Below are 9176 nucleotides of genomic sequence, written 5' to 3' on the forward strand. Positions count from 1 at the left end.
TTGATGTATGTAGTACATCGTCCCAAATTGATGCTGTGTTGTCCATCTCATCTATTTACTAGGACGCTGTTGATTATTATGTAATGATTGACTGACACTACTTCTTGGAGATAGAGTCTTGGTAGCAGCTACACCTTGACCGGCACTAACACATGCACATGGCTGCAATATGAGGAATCAGTGCTCCTTATCTCTTCACAACGGAACACTGAGTCATCTGCTACCATGTCACTGTAGAAGATGAGATTAAATGTACCGGTCATCACCTTTTGACACCTCTTTGGAAATGCTCCACAATACCAAAATCTATTTGAGTTTCTGTATGTTTCGATGTCTTCCACATTTTATTAATAAGAAACAACGTCTCTGTTTTCTATTTCTACCACCCTGTGTGTTGTGGGAGCTGTGGATTCCTCCCCACTCGTGTAACATAGAGTGCCTAGGAAGCTGTTTTCTCGGACAGCTAGACAACATAAAAGCAAATCATACTAATGGGGTTTATTACAGTAATTGAATTGGCAATACTTAACATGCATGCCTACAATGAAGTGTCACAAGCAATTGGCGACATGCAAATAATCAATGTCTTTCGCTATATACAATTTCCCTGCAAGCAATTAATATAAGGCACAAGCCTCATCTAAAAAGTTAAGATGACGGCTCGTCTTCTAGTGCGGCTCTTCTACTGCGGCCGAGGCTTGGCTGGAGCGGCGCTTATACACTCCTGGAAATTGAAATAAGAACACCGTGAATTCATTGTCCCAGGAAGGGGAAACTTTATTGACACATTCCTGGGGTCAGATACATCACATGATCACACTGACAGAACCACAGGCACATAGACACAGGCAACAGAGCATGCACAATGTCGGCACTAGTACAGTGTATATCCACCTTTCGCAGCAATGCAGGCTGCTGTTCTCCCATGGAGACGATCGTAGAGATGCTGGATGTAGTCCTGTAGAACGGCTTGCCATGCCATTTCCACCTGGCGCCTCAGTTGGACCAGCGTTCGTGCTGGACGTGCAGACCGCGTGAGACGACGCTTCATCCAGTCCCAAACATGCTCAATCGGGGACAAATCCGGAGATCTTGCTGGCCAGGGTAGTTGACTTACACCTTCTAGAGCACGTTGGGTGGCACGGGATACATGCGGACGTGCATTGTCCTGTTGGAACAGCAAGTCCCCTTGCCGGTCTAGGAATGGTAGAACGATGGGTTCGATGACGGTTTGGATGTACCGTGCACTATTCAGTGTCCCCTCGACGATCACCAGTGGTGTACGGCCAGTGTAGGAGATCGCTCCCCACACCATGATGCCGGGTGTTGGCCCTGTGTGCCTAGGTCGTATGCAGTCCTGATTGTGGCGCTCACCTGCACGGCGCCAAACACGCATACGACCATCATTGGCACCAAGGCAGAAGCGACTCTCATCGCTGAAGACGACACGTCTCCATTCGTCCCTCCATTCACGCCTGTCGCGACACCACTGGAGGCGGGCTGCACGATGTTGGGGCGTGAGCGGAAGACGGCCTAACGGTGTGCGGGACCGTAGCCCAGCTTCATGGAGACGGTTGCGAATGGTCCTCGCCGATACCCCAGGAGCAACAGTGTCCCTAATTTGCTGGGAAGTGGCGGTGCGGTCCCCTACGGCACTGCGTAGGATCCTACGGTCTTGGCGTGCATCCGTGCGTCGCTGCGGTCCGGTCCCAGGTCGATGGGCACGTGCACCTTCCGCCGACCACTGGCGACAACATCGATGTACTGTGGAGACCTCACGCCCCACGTGTTGAGCAATTCGGCGGTACGTCCACCCGGCCTCCCGCATGCCCACTATACGCCCTCGCTCAAAGTCCGTCAACTGCACATACGGTTCACGTCCACGCTGTCGCGGCATGCTACCAGTGTTAAAGACTGTGATGGAGCTCCGTATGCCACAGCAAACTGGCTGACACTGACGGCGGCGGTGCACAAATGCTGCGCAGCTAGCGCCATTCGACGGCCAACACCGCGGTTCCTGGTGTGTCCGCTGTGCCGTGCGTGTGATCATTGCTTGTACAGCCCTCTCGCAGTGTCCGGAGCAAGTATGGTGGGTCTGACACACCGGTGTCATTGTGTTCTTTTTTCCATTTCCAGGAGTGTATTATCTTCGAGTAGAGCCCGCTAATGTCGCGGTGCGGTCCTAGCCAGCGTACTATTGGCTGACGCCGTCTCACAGCCTTCTGTGCCGTTACGTTCCATGCCGATGTGCCGATGTGGCGCTCTTGATGTTACATCAGAACATTCCTCCCCCAGCAAAGCGACGGTCCGTCGCCGTGTAGGGAAGAGCACGACAACGGCCGGTGAGGCCGGTGGGGGGACACTGCGCTCGACCGGATGCTGTGCCTGGAGGGGATGTCGAGCTTCCGGTCGTACCCCGACATCCGGCCTTCGCTCTGGCGGAAAGATCTCTCGGAAAACGACCAGAAGGGTACGAATCAACCTCTGGACGCCAAGTACCAGATGTGGAAGGCGATGGCTGCTGTGGTGTGGGCGGGTACAGCTCCATGTGTAGGACAAAAGGATCTTGCCGCGCGCCCACCGTCTGCTGCCGCTAATAACCCTGTAAAAGACAATCTCATGCAGGGTGAAGCGATACTTGCGGCCTTGGCTGCCGTCCTTTGGCACCGGATGCTGGAGGGTGGAGGGTGGAGTAGGTGGTTCAGTGTCCGATGGCGGCGGCCGTGAAGCAATGGCGATGGTCCATCTCGTGAATGTGAAAGACAGGAGCCGAGAAACAGTTGCAGTACTAGATCCTTGGCATGTGCCGAGCGAAGTTTGGCCATCTGATGCTCGAAGGTTATGACATAACGTTCCGCTTCGCCGTTTGACTGTGGATGGAACGGTGCACTAGTTAGATGCTGTATGCCATTGCGTTCACAGAATGTTTCAAATTCATTTGACATGAACCGAGGGTCGTTGTCTGACACTATGACTACATTTAACCTTCGAGGCAAAAAATACAGGACCACACCTACATTGTGCTACGTGACGTAGTCGAAATAATTATCACAGCAAAAGAAAACCCGCTATATGAGTTAACCACAATCAACCAACGAGTGTTCGAAAATGTCCGGCAAAGTCTATGTGCACACGTAGCCACCGTGATTGCGGCTTAGACCAACAGAGAATTTTTGTGGATAACCGGACTGATTTTCCGCATATACGTGACACTGTGACGTCATCTGTTGTATTTGGGTGTCGTGCTGACTTTCGTAGGAACAATCCGCCAGTGTCCTTGGCGAAGTAACTGCAACACTTATTTTTGCAAAGTTTTAGGGGTCAACACACGTGACTGTCCACTGTGTTTTTGAGCGAGAATCACACATATCTGTACAGCGAGGCTATGCCGACGTGCAGAGTATCGGCGCACTACAGAGTGCTTTACGCTATGCCCGAGGCCAAGATCTGCAAATCTATGTTACCAAAATGTTTCAAATCATAATCAGCTTCCGTGGCCTGTGCAATTTTCCTATGGTTCAGCCGAAAAGATTAAAGCAACGAAGAATCATGAGCGTCGATGAGACAACAAGATGGAGCAGAAGAGTCAAAGTCTGTTTCAGGGTCAATCGGAAAACGTGAAAGTGCGTCCGCATTACCAAGTTGAGCTGTCGGACGATACACAATCTCGTACTAGTAATAAGACAACAACAAAGCCCGTCTTTGCAATTTTTGGGTAGTTCAGCCAAGAACCGGTTTCGTTGGATGAAACATGGACTGCAATGGCGTGTGATCCGTTACTAAGTAGACACTGACAACACATTGTCCAAACACATCAAATGAATTAAGACCAAATACACTCCTGGAAATTGAAATAAGAACGCCGTGAATTCATTGTCCCAGGAAGGGGAAACTTTATTGACACATTCCTGGGGTCAGATACATCACATGATCACACTGACAGAACCACAGGCACATAGACACAGGCAACAGAGCATGCACAATGTCGGTACTAGTACAGTGTATATCCACCTTTCGCAGCAATGCAGGCTGCTATTCTCCCATGGAGACGATCGTAGAGATGCTGGATGTAGTCCTGTGGAACGGCTTGCCATGCCATTTCCACCTGGCGCCTCAGTTGGACCAGCGTTCGTGCTGGACGTGCAGACCGCGTGAGACGACGCTTCATCCAGTCCCAAAACATGCTCAATGGGGGACAGATCCGGAGATCTTGCTGGCCAGGGTAGTTGACTTACACCTTCTAGAGCACGTTGGGTGGCACGGGATATATGCGGCCGTGCATTGTCCTGTTGGAACAGCAAGTTTCCTTGCCGGTCTAGGAATGGTAGAACGATGGGTTCGATGACGGTTTGGATGTACCGTGCACTATTCAGTGTCCCCTCGACGATCACCAGTGGTGTATGGCCAGTGTAGGAGATCGCTCCCCACACCATGATGCCGGGTGTTGGCCCTGTATGCCTCGGTCGTATGCAGTCCTGATTGTGGCGCTCACCTGCACGGCGCCAAACACGCATACGACCATCATTGGCACCAAGGCAGAAGCGACTCTCATCGCTGAAGACGACACGTCTCCATTCGTCCCTCCATTCACGCCTGTCGCGACACCACTGGAGGCGGGCTGCACGATGTTGGGGCGTGAGCGGAAGACGGCCTAACGGTGTGCGGGACCGTAGCCCAGCTTCATGGAGACGGTTGCGAATGGTCCTCGCCGATACCCCAGGAGCAACAGAGTCCCTAATTTGCTGGGAAGTGGCGGTGCGGTCCCCTACGGCACTGCGTAGGATCCTACGGTCTTGGCGTGCATCCGTGGGTCGCTGCGGTCCGGTCCCAGGTCGACGGGCACGTGCACCTTCCGCCGACCACTGGCGACAACATCGATGTACTGTGGAGACCTCACGCCCCACGTGTTGAGCAATTCGGCGGTACGTCCACCCGGCCTCCCGCATGCCCACTATACGCCCTCGCTCAAAGTCCGTCAACTGCACGTCCACGCTGTCGCGGCATGCTACCAGTGTTAAAGACTGCGATGGAGCTCCGTATGCCACGGCAAACTGGCTGACACTGACGGCGGCGGTGCACAAATGCTGCGCAGCTAGCGCCATTCGACGGCCAACACCGCGGTTCCTGGTGTGTCCGCTGTGCCGTGCGTGTGATCATTGCTTGTACAGCCCTCTCGCAGTGTCCGGAGCAAGTATGGTGTGTCTGACACACCGGTGTCAATGTGTTCTTTTTTCCATTTCCAGGAGTGTATGTTCTCACAATCAGTGGTTGTTGCACCGTAAAGCTCGCTGTTCGCGTGTGCGAGAGATACATGACAGGCAAAGTACATTTTCCGAGAACAGGAATGTCTTGTCCATTATAAGCTGTCAGTTGCGTGCTAGTTTTGGACAGGCGTGGGGAGCCTAACAGTTCATATGCGTGACGATTTAGCAATGAGACGGAGACACCTGTGTCAATCTGAAATGTTTCATGCTTCCCACAAAGAAGCAGTTGAACTAAAACTTTGTTTGATTGCTGTATCACTGAAGAAACTGCATGATCATTAGTATTGCGAATTCCTGTTGCAGACTTCGAGTATACTGCAATAATGACATGAGCTGTGTGACTATATTTTCGTTGAGTGGGACGAACACTTACGTTTGTTCTGTCGCAGACATACAGATTGTACATGTCCTTTCATGTCACAAGCGTAACACTGAGCAAGACTTAATTCTGTTTTCCTGTTTAGCGAGCTGCTTACACGACGTGGAGCGTTGCTTACTCTGTGTGCCGAGTGCAAGCTACCGCCACCGAATGGGCCGAACGGAGACAAGTGACGCAACCCGACAAATAGCTGTCTGCTCAAATTTATCAGCTAACAGGGCACCGGAATCGTACTGATCTAGTATTTGCACTACCTGCGTAAATGATGGATTGGACTGTTTGAAAATCTGTTCTCTGAGTTTGACGTCAGCTACACTGCATACGATCGCATCACGCAACATAACATCAGAATATAAAGCACTGCAAGCACATTTCAATTTGCATTTCCTCGCCGTACCCTGAAAATCTGATACCCACTCGTGGTAAGTTAGTTCTGACCGTTTTTTTTTTTTACAATTAAAGGATTGATACCTAGCTGCTACCACATTCAATTGTTAATCATAGTAGTTATTTAGCGAATCTACTACCTGTTCATTCGAATGTTCACTCACAGTGGCGTCAGGGAATAACTTTTAGATGAGGGGCAACACTGCACTTCCTACCCCTTTGAGAAATTAATGGCTTTTGACAGTACCTGGTACGTTGTGAGCAGATATGTGGGCTTCAAACTGTTGTATCCATTCGAGCTATTCCTCTTCTTGTTCACGATACTGGCGAAAAGGCTGTATAGCAGCCGTAGTAGGTGGTGCTTGTTCTGTCGAGCTTGCAGCATTGACCGGCAGCTGCTGCACCGTGCTGAACAGTGCAGATATTTGCTGAGTCTGGAACTGAAACATCTGCATTAGCTGTGTTGCAACTAACACTGACGGCTGTGGCGCCTGGGCAGCGGGTGGAATTGGTGAGGTGATCATTTTGGAGGAGACAAATACAAGAAACAGACAAGGCAAGCTAGAAAAATAAGTTAAAAAAATTACAAAGCCCACCTGAAAAAGCTGCTAATCAAAAACGATAAGAGACAGAAAGCAAGAAAACATCCCTGCAAAGTAAAGACAGGAGAGAATTAAGGCACCAGTAAAACCCAACAGAACATTCCGTGACTGCAACGCGCGGGGTTGGTTTGTGAATCCCCATTATCAATGTGGTACCCTGCCTTTTCATGTAATATAAGGCGCGTAGGAAGCTGTTTTCTCAGATAGGTAGACAACATACAAGCAAATCATATTAATGGCGTTTATTATGGCAAATGAACTGACAATACATAACTTGCGTGTCTACAATGAAGTGTCACAAGCAATTGGTGACATGCAAATATTCAATGTCCTTCGCTATATACAATTTCATTGCAAGCAATAAATATAAGGCAAAAGTTTTCCTATGAGAGTGAGTGGATGGAAACATGTTAATGTCGGGTTATCACCTGACACAGACCTGAAAATTATGTAATAAAAACGAAATATATGACAGGTACAAAGCGGTAGTCATACACTGCTTGAATGTGTTACAGCATTAAAACAATATATCAAAATACTTAGGAAAGAACACGTCATGAATCCTTTCTTGTTATTAATAGTTTTTGTGGTATAGTCTTCTTCCTGTACAGGCGACGAAACTTTATAGAGCGACTTCGATCTTTGGCCACTTGTTCCAATGAACCAATACGTGTATATGCAACATCTTCGAAGTCAACACACAGATGATATTTGTCTTCTGATAGATCAGAAGAGAGAGACATGATAAAATATTATTGAGTTCTCTACCAGGTGATATTAGCAAAGTTTTTATATTTCGTGGTGTTACTCTGTGGGGTGCGAAAGAGAGAGAGAGAGAGAGAGAGAGAGAGAGAGAGAGACTGTGCTGTCAACGAAGACTCATACACCATTGCACTCCGTCATCAGGCCACACGTGGCCCATCGGGACCGTCCGACCGCCGTGTCATCCTCAGTTGAGGATGCGGATAAGAGGGGCGTGTGGTCAGCACACCACTCTCCCGGTCGTTATGATGGTTTTCTTTGACCGGAGCCGCTACTATTCGGTCGAGTAGCTCCTCAGTTGGCATCACGAGGCTGAGTGCGTCCCGAAAAATGAAAAATGGCAACAGCACATGGCGGCCCGGATGGTCACCCATCCAAGTGCCGGCCACGCCCGACAGCGCTTAACTTCGGTGATCTGACGGGAACCGGTGTATCCACTGCGGCAAGGCCGTTGCCCACACACCATTACACTGTCTTATGTCTACGGTGGTAATCATAGCAAGGCAGTGAAGGAGATTCGGTCATGAACAGGGTTGCATTTATAGTCGACATTCGATACAGATGAATTGTAGGTGTCATGCTTCTGTATTTCTTTGTGTGGTCCATGTATACTGTATGTCATCGTGATGTAACAGTGCTGCCAGAAAGCGATGGGATTTCGAGATAATTAGCAGGTGTCTCTAACTTGGCGGTGGACATCTCTTAATCGTCAAAATCGGGTGGATTCAAATGCTATATATCGAAGACTGGAAAATACAACAGGTAAGCAACACTCTGATGAAAGGGGACTAGAGAGGTAAGCTTATAACATTACTTCTAAGCACTGTGGGCAGACATATTACAAACTGTAACATACATTTCGCGAAGTGTCTGCAATGAGAATATTAGGGGCTAATACAGAGGTTTCTATAGAGACAATCAGCAGCATAAGTTCCATCTTTTGTTTTCTGGATAAATAAGAGACAATATACTTCGGTGCGTTTTGTGTGGCTATAAATAGGCTGATATCAAATAGGTGGACTAAATTGTATATTTAGATCTACATGTTTACTTCATCAGCCATCTTGCGGTGTGTAACGGAGAGTACCCTCTACCACTACAAGTCATTCCCTTTCTGGCTCCCTATGAGCACTGTTTTCTCGTACCCGACTTCGTGGTCCTTATGCGAAATGTACGTTGGCAGCAGTAGAATCTTTCTGCAGTCAGCTTCAAATGTTTGTTCTCAATAGTGTTCCTTGATAAGAACGTCGACTTCTCTTCAGGTATTCCCATTTGAGTTGTCGAGGCAACCGCCCATCCTTTTGGCTGGAACCTATAGGAAAGCTCCTATAGGGCTGTATTGTAGAGTAAACCTAGGTATGCAAGCTCCTACACGTTTGGGATTTGGCAATCAGAAAACGGATAGTGTGTTATTGCTCACTGCGTCAGCATTTGCAGGATATTTCGAAAATACTTCTCACCAACTTTCGATTTTCTGGAATGAAGAGTGGAAGAATATTGTTCAACATCCTGTTATTTACCCGAGTTGAAGTTATGCGCCCAGTCCTTCTGAGAAGGATAGAACAACTTTGGCGAGTCTGGAATCATTTACAGCTCTCCAGCATGGCGAGTGGTGGGTAGCTGGCTGGAGGCGGTACAGCCACGATGACCCAGTGGCCGCTGCTCACATGCGACCAGGTGGTAGAGACGTTGTGGGGGTGGAGAAGAGAGTGAAACATCCCACGGCCCCCACAGACCGATAGGTCTCAGCAGAATGAGTTCAGGAGCAGTTTACCAGCACGA

The 9176-nt window shown here is 49.0% G+C and overlaps 1 pseudogene; it reads right to left on the reverse strand.

Moving 5' to 3' along the window:
* Window positions 1-7732: 7732 nt before the first annotated feature.
* LOC126089499 (5S ribosomal RNA) lies at window positions 7733-7850 on the reverse strand (annotated as a pseudogene).
* Window positions 7851-9176: the final 1326 nt, after the last annotated feature.

The sequence above is a fragment of the Schistocerca cancellata genome, chromosome 6, assembly GCF_023864275.1.
Source record: "Schistocerca cancellata isolate TAMUIC-IGC-003103 chromosome 6, iqSchCanc2.1, whole genome shotgun sequence".
In the NCBI taxonomy this organism is placed as follows: domain Eukaryota; kingdom Metazoa; phylum Arthropoda; class Insecta; order Orthoptera; family Acrididae; genus Schistocerca; species Schistocerca cancellata.